The sequence below is a fragment of the Ptychodera flava genome, chromosome 20, assembly GCF_041260155.1.
Source record: "Ptychodera flava strain L36383 chromosome 20, AS_Pfla_20210202, whole genome shotgun sequence".
Classification (NCBI taxonomy): Eukaryota; Metazoa; Hemichordata; class Enteropneusta; family Ptychoderidae; genus Ptychodera; species Ptychodera flava.
Genome location: NC_091947.1, coordinates 33,010,739 through 33,026,882, shown reverse-complemented (window position 1 = coordinate 33,026,882; position 16,144 = coordinate 33,010,739). Strand labels below are relative to the sequence as shown.

The 16,144-nt window shown below is 37.0% G+C and overlaps 1 protein-coding gene across 1 annotated transcript in view; it reads left to right on the top strand.

Moving 5' to 3' along the window:
• Positions 1–6,202: 6,202 nt before the first annotated feature.
• LOC139120708 (calcium-activated chloride channel regulator 4A-like) overlaps positions 6,203–16,144 on the top strand; it is a 64,728-nt gene continuing 54,786 nt past the window's right edge. Inside the window, exon 1 of the mRNA XM_070685245.1 lies at positions 6,203–6,407. The gene's annotated coding sequence lies outside the window, so the exon portion shown is untranslated. The remainder of the gene's footprint in view (positions 6,408–16,144) is intronic.

Genomic DNA, 16,144 nt, shown 5'->3' with positions numbered 1-16,144 from the left:
CAGGACATCTTTATACTTATATATATATATATATATATATATATATATATATATATATATATATATATATATATATATATATATATATATCTATATATATGATTATTGTATAAACTAATCCCACTGATGTCATATATATATATATATATATATATATATATATATATATATATATATATATATATATATGGAGAATAAATCCGTCCAATTTACATTAGCATTTGTTGAAATAATTAGTGTTTGTAATTAGTAATATCTGTTATACTTATGCTATATATGTGTGCGTTATATATGCTATATATCTGGTCAACGTAGGTTTCACACCCGAGGCTGTAAGTGTGGAATGCCTTGTATTACCCCTATTTGTAACAATCAACCCTATTTGTCACAAAACCTAATTAAAAAAAAACTTTGCCGTATTTGTTGAAATCTTAATGAAATATGCATATTTGTATGTTTTGGGGCAATTTTCTTTTTTTTCCTTGTCGAAACTCATTTTTTCTGAAACTGCTTTTGTTACAAATTGGGTTGATTGTTACAAATAGGGGTGACACATTTTCCCCTATTTGTAACAATCAACCCTATTTGTAACAAAACCTAATTTCAAAAAAGATTTGCCGTATTTGTTGAAATCTTAATGAAATATGCATATTTGTATTTTTGAACGATTTTCTTTTTTCCTTGTCGAAACTCATTTTTTCTGAAACTGCTCGTTAGATTAAATTTCGTTGTGCAGGTTCCTTGGGATAATAGGTCTACTCGTAAAAGATAATCAAGTTTTGCAGATACATGCCAAAAGTTTGTTTAAGGGCAATTTTCACCAATTACGGTCAAAAATGTCAAAAAATCTTGTTTTCTGACAGAAATCATACTAACCCTATAAGCTTATGGGGTTAATTTTGATTGTTACAAATAGGGTTGACACTTCACCCCTATTTGAAACAATCAACCCAATTTGTAACAAAAGCAGTTTCAGAAAAAATGAGTTTCGACAAGGAAAAAAATTGCCCCAAACATACAAATATGCATATTTCACTAAGATTTCAACAAATACGGCATTTGTTTTTGAAAATTAGGTTTTGTTACAAAAATGGGTAAACATGTCACCCCTATTTGTAACAATCAACCCAATTTGTAACAAAATCAGTTTCAGATAAAAATGAGTTTCGACAAGGAAAAAAAAGGAAATTGCCCCAAACATACGAATATGCATATTTCACTAAGATTTCAACACATACGGCAAATATTTTTTTGAAAATTAGGTTTTGTTACAAATAGGGTTGATTGTTACAAATAGGGGTACTACATGCCTCACCTACAGATATCAAAGTACTAGTCTATATACCTTCAAATGTTACTTGAAAGGTTCAATGAGAAGGAATATTCCCTGTCATATTCCTCCTCTAAGTATTATTTGATCTTGTAGTTATTCACATTTTTTTCTGAATGATCCCCTATGTACAGTAACTCGGCCGCTTAATAAAAGTGTATAAAAGAATTTGCGTAAAATGACGACAATGGCTTTGTTTAAATTTACGTAATTTTCTTTTGGAATAATGTATGGAGTCACACCTTAATGAAATTGTATTATTTGAAACTTTAAAAAGACAGCAAAGAATAAAATGGACACATTTGTAAAATAGACGGCGTCATGGAATAAAAATGCACAATGGTAAGCAATCGATGTACATATGTTACAGAGAATCATGTATCTGAGTAGCAAAGCGTTTTTCATGAAGGGTCGTCCTTCATAGACACATCAATTCTTTGAAATATATAATAACAATAATGATCTTGTAATGGTTGTCCTAAAATGTGTCCTGAAAATTTCATTAGCAGTAACATAGATTCATTTTCTTGTATTTTATACTTTTTTGTAAACACACCCTCCTGTCCTATTCGAAACGCCGTCAACGCAAGTTGTTTGTGAACAGTGTCGGACTTGACGAAAACGGAATACTATTCGGAACTAGAAGTTTAAAAATTATTTTTAGTTAAGGTACAATTCTTTTCTGATATACTACTTGTTTGGCCTCATTTTAAAGCTCTTGGTATTAGCACAGACAAAGAGAAACACAGACTAGAAACGCGGCACGCAGTTAGATGTCATGGTAGTCTCAATGAACTATGGTCCTTTCATATCAAAATGAGCTTCAGAGGTGTCAGAATTTTTGGAGACTTCGTGCATTGTTGATAATTGCACGAGATTATGCGAAAAGTAGGACGAGATGGCATCGTGCTGCCTGTCGCGTAGCAACCATGTTTAGTTCGTATACTCCCAGGGCAGAAATACTGCCTCACGCCAATCAAAACATAACACGCCAGCAGTTTCATAAACAGCTCCTCCCATGACGAACTTGTGGAAGACGATATGACTGACCGTAAACCATTGAGTAAAATCTGAGGGTATCGATAAAAGACTTTCAAATTTGGTTGAAACACACTAATTATATATTCATAAAAATGTGAGAGGAACCTTTACAATAATTAAACTGACCTCGCCGAAGCTCAAACCTTTTCCCCTTTTTTCGCCAGCACGCCATTCCGCTCAGCAATAAATGACAACAACAACACGAACTTTGCCGAACATTCTTTCGCTAAAAGATTCACGAAAATCCGGAAACTACCGAAGGGTGCATGTTCGGCACTTTTCGGAAAACAGAGTCGAGAGCTGGCGAGGCGTACATGGAGATTACGCAACCGCTTCACACCTTGAACAATACATTTCTAGTCTGTGTTTCTCTTTGTCTGTGGGGTTAGAAAAATTTTCACTGTCTTAGTTTTTCGAAAATCGAAAATTTTATTTTCTCCATAGAGTAAAGACAGGGATGGCGACCATTTTTGAATTTCAAATGTCACTTAATCTTGGGTAATTTATTTCTATTTCTTTTGTACCGAAATTTGCACGGTGAAACTGGTTTTTATTCTTGATTTTGAAAGAGTATGGTTGAAAGATTCACTGAGGAAAGTTTGAGCAAAAGTTTAAGTCTTTCACTTTCGAGGCGCATACTGCCTTAAGTAAGTAGTATAATGAAACTACTAGCTACCAATTAAAAGTCGCACATGTCAGCCAGAAAAAATATTGAATAATGTGGTATCTTCGCCATCATTTAAGAAAGTGCATTAATAAACGCAAACCCTAGGCGGTGCCAATTTGTAATGAAAGACATCGATCAGGATTCCTTGCCCATAAGACTTGATCGCCTGCCAATTATTGATATCACATTGGAAGATAATAGGTCTTACTTGTCGCTCTGTGCAATATCTTGTAAGATACGGACAGTAAAAAAACCAAAAGTTGTAAGATTTGAATATATGCCATTCTTACTTAGAGTATAGTAATGCAGAATATACGTAGAAAAAAGGGCAGGAATTATATCACACGTGCAGCGACCGCATTGCCCCAGATCAGCTTTTACCGTGGTTTACCGCCTGAAAATAATAAAAAGTTTATAGGACAAGGTGCTGATCTCTGACATTCAATTTGGCAAGCTCTAACATGCATTGTTTTCGTAGGCGTCGTACATTTAACACACACACACACACACACACACACACACACACACATATATATATTTATGATATTAATTTATAATTATTTTATCAGGATGAATTTATTCGTCGACTGGAAATTCAGTCCTATTTGGAAAACAAACTCTGCCAAAACTGAATAGTAGAATTGAATAGGTGTAATAAACGTCGTTTAAGAAATCGCGATACATGAATGTTTTGATTTTAGTTTGTACACTGCTGTTTTGGACACTGTCGCGATATAGCTGCCCGCCAGATTACTCCGTTCGCTGGTATTTCATTACATGTCGTAGAAATCACTATTTATTCACTCATTATATCAGAAAACTATATATCTCAGTATTTTTGTAAACCTTGCTCTATAGTCACAGTCCCCCTCCCTAGCATGTCGTCGTAATTTCAATGATTTCACAAGCCGAGCGTCTCTGTCAGTTCATTTTCAACCAAACTGTCACTATATAGCGACACAAAATTTTAACAAAAGGGATAAATATCGAGAAATATCGTTGATTTAACATAACTGGCGTGCCGAGACGCAAGACACCCCATTCTAGTGACTTCTTGTATCCGTATTAGAGTCTCAAAATCGCCGATAAAAATCGGACAATTGACAACTACGCAAACTAAACGTGGCTGGCTACAAGGCACATCGTTGTGGTATCGTCTAGTATCGATATTAGACTCAATATATTATCTCTTACCTGTATGTAGAACAAAAACATGTAGGACGTCAAACTAAGTAAAAAGCTAGACGGCAAATAGCCAATATTTATGATAATAATTGTGTAAAGTCCCGCCTTCATGGGGAAATACCCGATCAGTTAGGTTGTGCAGTTGACTTTCCTGATACTTTGATGACTTATTAGTCATTGCCAACATTTTCAACGTATTGACATGTCAACGACATGTCCTTTAATTATTTTGGGGATTTTTGTTCACCATAGACAATTCTAGAGTTTTAGTGATCAAAGTTTAGTCCCGCTACCTCTTTGAACACAGTTCATGCGTCAGTGCTCAGATATTCTCTTAAAACGGACACCAGTCAGGCAAATTCGCCGCCTGTGCGTCTCAGCAAGATGTTGCGCCGATTTGGTTAACTGGGAAACTTCAGGCCGATCTTTTTTGACCATGAGATAAAGCAGACTTAGTAAACAAAATAAGTAAGCCAGAGAAAACGCTTGCATTTACCCATGCACTTTTGGGGACATCACCGTTGACTTATTCTGATACTATGCAGACTCATATAGCCTAGCAAGCCATCTACCACCAAGTTAAACTACCTATAGGAGCAAAAGTCGTTCGGAAAAAAGTAATGGACAAACTACACATTTTAGGTTTCCAAAACAATATTGTAATATGTTGTTCCATTTACCTTGGATATTTTGTGATTTCTACACTTACCAGCGGAACTTGATCTGTACCCTGAGAGGTCGAGAGTGCAGAATAAGGGCGCAGGTTGGGGCGCAGACTATCGATTTCTGACTTCTCATATAGATCTACATGAGCAACGGAAGAAGAAAACAAAGGCGAACTAGCCACAATATCAAGAAATAAAAAGGAAATAGTTTATGTATATTTAAAGCAATAGTCCTATTAAATCGATAATATCAAAGTGTTAATGTCAGCCTGATATCCAAAGGAAACGGCCATAAGCAGAGTGTTTATCTACCGTTGTTGCTCGTTTGCTGAGTGAAACGGCTTTTTAGATTAATTGTATATACACTAATACGCTTCGTGGAACGATATTTGGAACTTCAAACTTTTACAATTCTTTTCTTATCTACCACTTGCGGGAATTGGGGCTCAATTTATTAAAAGCTCTTGGTTTAAGGAAAATTTTCACCGTCTTGTTTTCGAAAATCGAAAATTTCACTTTTCTCCATAGAGTTAAACAGGGATGGCGGCCATTTTGAATTTCAAGTATCAGTAAATCTTTAGTAATTTATTTGTTCAGTAACAAACTTTGCACGGTAACCCCGATTTTTATTCTTGATTTAGTAAGACAATTATGTTTAAACATTCCTTGAGGAAAGTTTGAGCAAGAGTTTAAGTTTCACTTTCGAGGCACTTACTACCTTGAAATCTAATAACGCACGTTTGAACAATACTAACACCCACCTATCCATCTTTTGCTACTTACGCAGTGTGTCACAAGTTTTACTATATTTCCGTGTTTAAATTGGTCGTTCTTGAGTGGGGTCACCTTCGTTACGGTGTTTACGACAAGTATCCAATAAAATCAAGGGTTTCAGTGGAACTGTCTAGGCAACTCGTTGTTCACTGGATATCCAAGGTAGGTTGCAGTGCTTGATATAACATGAATCGTTTGTCCTTGTCAGTAAACAAAACTGCAAACTGTAAAAATACTAAAGGGTATGGTTCCCTTTTTATTCTAATGCAAACTGTAGGTGTGACCCAACGGTTGTAATAAATGTTGTCATAAACAAACATTGCAGCCTCATCTAATATTTGGTCATGTTCAAACGTCTAACATTTAAGTAGACAATGTGTAGATTTCGCAGTCTATAAAATACCACGCTTCTTTTTTTTATTCCGGAGTAAAACCATTTAACTTTGAGGTCCATCTACTGTCTCTCTGTCTGGCTTATTGTAGTCCCTTATGGGGAACCAAGATATGACACCTCGACTTATAGACCTGTCTTTTGTACACAGTTGTAGAGTTCTCCACAGCTGGTTGAAGTTGCCACTGACAACAGGAATACCTATTATAGGAGTTTCTGTTGGCAGAGATCTCGCTGCGTTCTGTGCGGTTAGAGAGAGAAGAGAATTGCACTGAGAGCGTACCAAGTGTACGACTTGTAGCGTATTCCTGGCATCGACATATTCTTAACAGTTACCTTGCATACTCAAGGCAGGTAGGTTTTTTGTTGTTGACGTTACCCAGAAAACTCTTGCGTGTCCAATTCACACAAAAAGCATGTATCTTATTCTGGAGAAAGTCCTTTTAATTCCTTTCCATATTTAATGTAGATGAAAACTAAGTGAAAGTGAAATTAACGTAAAAGCCAGGCGTATTTCCATTGGCTGTTACAAGTTTCAGTGAGTTGGCATTCAGCATTTAAGAAACAGCTTTGGGGTGAGAGTATTGTGTTGGTCAAACAGACATAAAATTCGAAAGCGAAACTTTATTCACGATATTATGCACAAATCCTAGCAGTAGACATGCAAAGGAGAAACCGTCGAAGCAAACAGTTGAATGAGCTGCTGGAAATTGTTCGTCTGAATGCATTGTTGTTTACAATTGACGCCACGATGAACGGGGAGGATTTTTTAATAGACACATGTTTCACCAAACTTGTCATTAGATCTCAATCGTAGAAATGAAAAAATACCGCAACAATGTGCAAGTTGAAGAGAGCATCTGCCTATCTTACTCTATATGAGTCAAGCGTCACCCATTGCAACAGACATACAGAAAAAACGTAGACAAAAGCCATGGATTATGAGTAATTCAATTTAATAATTTTTTCCTCGTCACTTAAGGAGGTACGCTACCATTCCAAAAAATGTTGGGACATTCTTGAAGTTGACTTTTCTGGAATAATCTTTATGTGTACATTGCAAAGATATGAAAAAAATATGGGGTACCCATGCAAAATTTTTGAAAAAACACATGCCAAAATTGACAGAAAACCACTAAATCTACCATTTTGCGAAATTTGCACTTACCAGCAGAATCTCTATTTTATCGCAAACGATTAACAGATCCCAGTGTGCATACCACATTTTTGCATTGCCAGGACAGCTGAATTAGGACAATCAACTAAAATTTGTGATGTCTTGTCTTAAAAATTAAATATTAGACCCTAAATTTATCATTTAACTGTAAAATTAGTCTTTTTTAAAAATATAAACTTCATATAAATGCACAAAATAATTTTCAAAATGTTCAAACGTACAGCAATATATATTAAACAGACAGTGTTCTTTGATTTAGAAGCAAAAAAAGTTGGGGTCACCGCACAAATTTTCCTACTAAACAGCAAAACGTGACGAAAAAAGGTGAATTTTGGTTAGACCTGAGATTTGACCCTCTAGCTTTCTGATATTATGTCAGAGCTACAATTGTTAATTATTCTCTACTGATCTTTCAAAATAAAAATAACTGTCGATTTTCAGTGCAAAATATAATTTCGGTTGTTTTGATTCAAAAAAACTTCTGAAAGAAATATTATAAGGTCACTAGCATGATTTTTTGCCATTTTGTCCTGTTATTCACACTCACCAGGTTAGGTAGTCTAAAAGGAACATGTACATCTTCTGGACAAAAGAGGGCGCTCTCCTATATAGAATGGTAGCGTACTACCTTAACCGATTTGTCCGAGACGTGCAATGGTGGCCATAAACCTCTGAACGCACATACTACAAAAGTTATAGTGTGATCCGATACCGTACTTTAAAAGGTACGTATAGAAATGCTATTTACAGTCCAAGTGACCTTCCGACCTGTTTGTATAGTATGAGGTTTCAGTCGGTCGCCAAACATGTCTAGGTATGAAAGAGACCAAGCTGTTATCGAAGACAAATGCAAATGGGGATGATTGATTGGAGATTGGTACATAGAAGCAACAAAATCAGAGAGTCAGAGATTCAAAGAGAGAGACAACTGGCAAAGAGACGCGGTTAGGGGGACAGAGGCAGAATGAAGTTGGCAGACGGGGAGAACTAAACTGAAAATAGACAATGAGAAATGTCAGTTGTCGGACTAAGTTAGGATTCAACGTAACCGTCTGAAAGTTTGCCAACACCTATACATTGTTAGCGGAACCAATCTTGATAAACATGTTTTCACGGGAGAAATGTCATGGGACAGTGAGTTTTACGTCATCGGTGTCGCTATTATGCTAGAAACGTAGTTATGACCTGAAACCCATACAGTCAATTGAGTCGACATTGTTAGCATACAAACCGAAAGAGAGCAACCTTTGTTCTCTAGGTGCACTGCACTGCTGAGGCTAAAGGGGTGACTAATTTTACAGAGCCCATTGAAATATATTGAAAAAGATCCAAAGGTGAAAACCGCAGTGCATGTACATCCCCTTTTCGTAGCCCGCTTTTGTCACCTTTTAAAATAAGACAAATCTCAAATCCCAACTGTAAAATTGATGTTCATATTTTAATTTCTTCCCTGAGCAGAAAATCCGAGTTGCTCGAAGTAACTGCCTCTGAAATGCCGCCGCTTTGTCTCAAAATATGTGTACTCTACATAGAAATCTTTTCTGGCGATATTACAATGTGAAATCACGTTTTCATTTTCAAATTATATAATGCACAGAGAAAACGGATTGTTCCATCTTGTACATTAAAATTTACAATGTCAAGTCTCACATAATTTCGATTCATTTTTTATGTCACATTCGATTCAGTTTCACTGATATTAAAGTGTTCATTCCCTCTGTCACCTGTACATCATGAAAACAACTGAGAAAAACAGACAGGCGTCGAAAATACAAGGGCTTGGGGGGCTTTCCACAATGCGAAACGAAATAGGGAAAGTACTTATATATATTCATGTCAGCTTGCTAAGAGGTGTTACTTTGTATAGTACTTTACTCATGGTATAAGGAACACAACCCGTAAACTATATCACCAGGACGATAGGCTTATTATAAGATTGTATATCATGTCAAAAAATAAACAAAACAAATCAAAATACAAAAAAAACCCTAAACCCCATTACACCAACTCTATTACATACAATGTGAAAGCAATTCCAATAGTGTAAACAGTAGGATACAAATGCCCGCTAGAGCAGGTAAATTTTTCGGGCAGGTGAAATTGTACTTACCTGCCCAATGGACTGGTGGAAATGAATTATGATGCTTGGTTTGATGCGGTAAAAGTTATTGTGTACTGTATGTGATACATGGTATTCAGAGCACGTAATGACGTAGGGCAGCAACTTTTCAAAGTCTACTGCCCCGATGGTATTTTTATATTTTCCGTGAACTTTTTACACTCTATTGATACTACTGTTTGAATTTTGAATTCACACACTCGTGGGTTCAGCGGCATCTGATTTCAGTCACCTCTTGTCACGTCATTTTAATCTCCCTGCCCTTTAAAGAACTATACAGTATACTGGATTTGACGTGCTTGTATAATTCGCTATCTAATGTTATATACACATTTGGGAAGTGAAAGATAAGGTGAAGATGAGGTCAGGACGATAAATTCTTTGAACCACTTAAACCCAAACATCTGTTAGTTGCAAACTCGCAAGCAGTGAAACATGTTTATTTACTGCTCAAAGAGTACATGACACGCGAAAATGTTAAAGGATAATGTCAACAAATAACTATATTTTTCTTTGAACTACATTCTGTTTATTGTTTGATTTCGTTCATTATGTCGTAGACTGACAATGTCATGTGGTTATGTATTAGAATTATTCAACAGCTATACACAAACTGCAAGATCCCACTTGCTTTCTGATATCGGCACCATGTACCTTTACTGAGGGGCAGATTTTGATGAAATAATTTAGTATGCTGAACGTACAGGCGTGCTGTTTTCTGGGTAGTTTCTATAAGTGTAGTTTATTCTACGTTTCGACGTTCTCTTCGTGATTAGGCTACGGAAGAGAACGTCGAACGTAGAATAAACTACACTTATAGAAACTACCCAGAAAACAGCACGCCTGTGGCTGAACGTATGCGATCTGGGTCGGTGGCTGACTGGTGTATTCCTATCTCCTGTCCACCAGCCCAGTTGTACGGGTAGCGGACTCACGATTTAAGTATTGTGAGTTCGAGACTCTAGCGAGGTGTTGCTCCCTCGAGCTAGGTATTTTGATTGTCGCTCCTTTGAGACGTAGGTATACTGAAGTTATACCACATCCTGAAAATTGGCTCCTTTAATGGAGTATGTAAAATATCAACATCCCTTTTTTGAATAACTAAGTTGCAAACAGATTCCCAACATTCCTGCAAAATATCAGACGACTTTGAGAGTATTTTTTTTCAAAATTTCACAAACTTGCAATCCCGTTCATACGGAAATGATTATTTTGAAGATCATCAAATACAAAATTCAGAAACACCAGAGGAACAATAACATGTTTGCCAATTAAATCTAATATCGCAGGCCAGAGCGATAATTTCCGCTCCGCTGACCTACGCAAAAATCAGGCGTTGGGTGATAAGACTCGCCGAAGAGGGCGTGGTGTACGACGATGATTAAATCTAATATCCTGTGTAGTGAAGAGATTTGCCACATAATTAATTCCTGTTTAACAGACTGGTCTCAATGTCTGAGGGTTTAACAGCTGCGTATCAAACGAATGTTTACAAACAACAACCGAGAAACAACTCTGCCTCATATCTTGATCTGTTCCTACAAGTGGGCTACACACTAAGCTGTATGACAAAAGGGATGATTTCCATTTTGAAATCATAAATTATTCCAACTTGTCAAGTAATGTTCCATCTGCACCTGCTTATGGTGTGTGTACGTGTCTCAACTTCTAAGGTATTGTAGGGCTTGTGATTCCTATGCTGATTTTCAACAGAGACACAGCTCATTGGCATCAAAATAGTGAGATAGGGATACACATCAAAAAGACTCATTAGGACTTTCAAAAAGTTCTACGGTCGATATGATAACATTGTGGCCAAATATGCCACTTCGGTCACTCAAATGATTAGCGACAGCATTCCCGGCTTTGACTTATTATAGTGATTAATTTCTGTATCATTTCATACAGTTTTTAGACAATTCTGGGACCAATCCTAACGGGTGTAGCATGCTAGCAGGGTACGCTTACCCACTCCGGGCACCTGGTACTGGTAACATGACACCGATAAATGTCTTTTTTACTGTTGAAACAATGTGAGCTTAACATTTATACCAAGTTTCATGAAATTTAATGCAGTATTTCTTGACATATCCTAATTACGAAAATTCAATCATTAACTGCTACATGCCGTGAAACAAATTGACGTGCATATGTATGACATAGGTGAATGTCCTTGTACCAACTTTGAATGATACTGGTGGAAATATGTCTGAGTTATGGCTCTGTACATGAAAAAATCGTAACAAACTGGCCGCCATGTGGCCATATTGGATCGTATCGTGAACAAATCGACACACATATGTATAACATACATCAATGCCCTAATACCAACTTTGAATAAAATCGGTTGATACATGTCTGAGCTATGGTTCCGTATATGAAAAAGTCGTAACACAATGGTCGTCGTGCATCCATATTCAATCTCATCATTTTAAGCACGCGTATTTTAAGTGACGATTTTACTCTCCCATTTTTTATATGCTGGTGCTGTCTTATAGTTTTAAACTTGTTTCGGTTTTATTTGCCTGCTGTTTTCATTTTATTCAGCGCCTTTGAATACGTCGGTGGAATTATAATTACAAGTTTAGGGGCTATAAGTATTATATAGAAATCTAATAACAGTTCATTGAAACTTTGGAAATTCTGAAAAAGAGGTGTTCGAATGCAGGCAGTCGTGGGCGCGCACGAAACAAGGCACAGCGACTGTGGAGAGTCTATGCCAGTGTATTTGCTGCAAATATACCTTCACGCATGCGCACTCGTTTGCCAGTGTAGTCTGCCAATATGAGCATGCGCAAAGGAGTTTACCTGCGCGTGAATGTGTAGTCTGTGCACTACGTCTTGTGCTATAATCTTGTCGTTGAGCTTTGCATGTTGACAGAAACTAGAATTACTGCAGAGAAAACTTTTCAGGACATCACAAGTGAGTCTCTAAGGTAACAAGTAGGACGTTTAGGAAATCCTTTCAGAAAGTTCACGCCGCCTGTGGCCATTTTGTCGAGTATAAGCTTATACGTACCTGGAGCGACGGTATACAGTATTTATATTGTACATATTGCCAGATAATATGCGATGAAATTTTGCGTTTCACGTCGTTCAATCATTCAGATGAAAATGCCGGCCTTCTCCGAACTTTGAAAAAATCAGGGTTACAGACTTTGGAATGCTAACTCTTGTATAGCTATGACGTTGAAGACATTTGTATTCGAGCTCGGCAACATTTTTTTATTTGAGAACTCTCATCATGGCGGATTCACTGAAACAGTGAGTATTCAACGACTTTTTCCTATGTCCATGTAGCACTTGTGCAAAAATAAGCGAGTCCACAGGCCTATGGCAATTCAATAAATGCGTTTTTCACCAAGCTGAAAGGTTGAAAGATGCGTCCGTCACTTTGGGACGAGCTAATTAAATGCAGTCAAACCCAGCCGGGCATAGAAATTTACCATAGTATGACTTTGTTCTGGAGACGACCGGCCGTGCGGTGGAACTTTGCAACAAAGTTTCCATATCTGAACTGACGTACTTGAATGACAGGCACAGGAAACGATGGCCAATAAAAACGCATTCTCGTTGCATTTTGATAATAATGTATCAATCACAATGACACGGAAATTATGCCTCCTCCCAACAGAAGGGCCATGGTCTATTTTTAGCCCTGCTACAGTATTTCTCAGTGCTGAAAAGGCCTTATTGTTGTCATGTTGTCATGGCGACTTTTAAAATTTGCATACAACTGTGAGAGTGAAACGGGTTGTTTATAGGTGCCAAAACTTTTGAGTCCCACTGTCGTCCGTTACACCTGTTTCCTTGGGCATTAAAGGTGTGCAAGTATACACATCAAAAGACTAGAAAATTCACTTCATGCGCAGAACCTTGTAAAATAGCCCTTTCTTGTCTTGTTAACGTAAAAAGATACCCCTGATCTAAAATATGTATGGGCTACCAGCCAGTGTCACCGGGCTACCAACATCAGAATATGGTTGCCCAAGTGGACTACCAGGGAAAAAAGTTAATTTCGAGCCCTGGGCAATATTAAACATGAAACATTTAACTTGTAATATTTCCCCTTGTCTTGGCCTGCTGGGTTTTAAAAAAAATGTTTAAAGGTATACAGGGACCGTGTTCAAATTTAGCCATTGCTATGGAAAGGGAGATCTAGCTAATCATTAGACTCATAGAAATTATGGGGTCACGTCAGGTCACACAAAAAATAATGCACCACTACATGGCCATACTTTAGTTAAACAATCAGAAATAAATTTTTCTTCATTATTCTTCCTGGAATTAGGCAAAGAAATCAAAATCAATTATTATAAAATGAACATTATTATACGGCAGGGGTTTCATTAAGTTTTGAAGTAGGGGGCTAGAATGGAAAAGTTGGCGGCTTGCAGCTGCCATGACCACAAAGCGGTCGTCGTCGGGGAAGGGTCCGGGAGGGGGTGTTCCCCCTCACGGCCGAAGGCCGGAAACCCTGGAAAATGAGCTAAAATTTACATTTTACAGCTTACAGTCACTTGAATTTCTAGTATTTTCAGGGGAATAGTCAGCAGTGTTCTAGGGCAATTTGTGTTCATATCATAAAAGCCATTTTCCTGGGAGATTAGGCCTAAATATTATTATTATTATTATTACACTTTATTTAAAGAGGGTAATCTGATTACAGTAAAGTAATTGTAATTTCCATCAGAGCCCTCATGAAAAGAAGGAAAATACACAAACAAATCATCGAATAAACAAAAACGTATGGAATAGACGAATAGAAGATGTCGAAGACAAAGGAAAAATAGGCTAGTCTAAGTCAGAGCCTTCATTACAATATTTCATGAAAAGATAACAATGCAGTTTTGATTTAAACGTCGACAAGGCTTCACAGTCACGGATAGTTGGGGGAATGGAATTCCAATTTTAGTAGCTCGATATACAAATGATCTTTGACCCATGCTTGTCCTAAACATTGGTGGGTAAAGGTTACCATTACTAGAACTACGAGTATTTAAACGATCCATTTCTGAGAGAGGTTGGAATAGATCACTAATATAGCTTGGTGCGAGACCATTTAAAGCTTTGAAAGTCATAACAGCTGTAAAGTATTCAATACGTAAATCTATGGGCAACCAGTGCAAACTAACAAAACTGTTCGAGAAGGAAAAGTCGTGTCAACTCCGAAAATTACCTTACCAGCCCTTTTCTGGAGTTTGTACAATCTTGGAGATTGGTCTTAGACGTACTAGCCCAAACAATACAACAGTAGTCAATTACAGACAAGAACAAAGCGTTATAAACTAGCAAAAGAACACTCCTTTGAGAAAAGGGGCGTAGTCGTCTTATAACACCAATTCTTGCAGACAAAGTCTTGCACAAATTATCTATGTGGTCATCCCAGCATAAATGTTGTCTAATTGAACACCAAGTAGTTTGTGAACAGCAACACTGTCAATGAGAGTATCATTGATCTGAATGTGAAATGAAATATCAGAGTCGGCTAAGTGATAAATTTTGGGGCGAGACGCAACAATCATATATTTTGTTTTAGTGGTGTTAATTGCCATGCTATTGTTATGAACCCAGTTTGAGATTGGCACGAGATCTCCATTCAGTCTCCCCTCGACTTGTTCAATGTCAATTCCAGAAACACACAAAGTTTGGTCATCGGCAAACATATCTAAGCTTCCCATGTTGAGGCAAAGGGGAAGATCATTAATGAAGATCAAAAACAGAAGTGGACCCAAAATGGACCCCTGAGGTACACCACACGTAATCGACAAAATATCGGAGTGTACACCTAAATAGCTAACAAATTGGCTTCTTCCTGTAAGGTATGATTGAAACCACTTTAGGGACAATCAGAAAGCCTGTAAACAGAAAGTTTTCTCAGCAAAATGTTATGATCAACAAGATCAAAAGCTTTACATAAATCTAAAAACAATACACCACTATACAATCCTTGATCCATATTCTGTAAAAGCTGGTCAGTTAACTTGACTAAAGCAGTGTGACAAGAGTTATATTGTCTAAAACCAGATTGTCAGCTGACAAAAAGATCGTTTGAATGCATAAAAATGTACAGACTAATATAAACATGTTTTTCTAGTATTTTAGAGAGAACAGGCAGAAGTGAGATAGGCCTATAGTTGTTTACATCACTCTTAGAGCCTCCCTTATGAATCGGAACTACTTTAGCACATTTGAAACAGTCGGGAAAAGTACCACTGGTAATTGTTAAATTAAACATTCTGTAACAGTTTCTGCAATACAAGAAACACCAATTTTCAAGAGTTTGGGAGAGACATTGTCGTAACCAGCTGATTTACATTCACTTAGTATAGAAAGCTGCTCTGTGACAAAATTAACAGAAATCGGAGGAATCTTAAAATTGGCCATGGTAGCACCAATTTTCGAACTAACCCAGTTATCAATAAGACCCATGTCAGGTGAAGCATTGAGACTGGAATGATACTTATTAACAATACCTGTAAAATACGCATTGAAAACCTTAGCAATATTCTTATGATTTGTTAGCTTTTCACCCTTATACAAAATACAAGGACTTTGTGAACGAGAATTATCATGAGAGAGAATATCACTTATACAACGCCAAATTATAGACGGATTTCTTGAATTGTTCCTGAAAATGTCACGATAGTGCTGTCGTTTTGCATAGGAAATAGTATGTACAACTCTATTTCTTAAATATCTATAAAGTAGCCAATCATTGGAGACTTGGATCGGGTAGCCTTAACAAGATGATAATCCCGGACATGAATGAGATATGATAATTCATAATTAAAA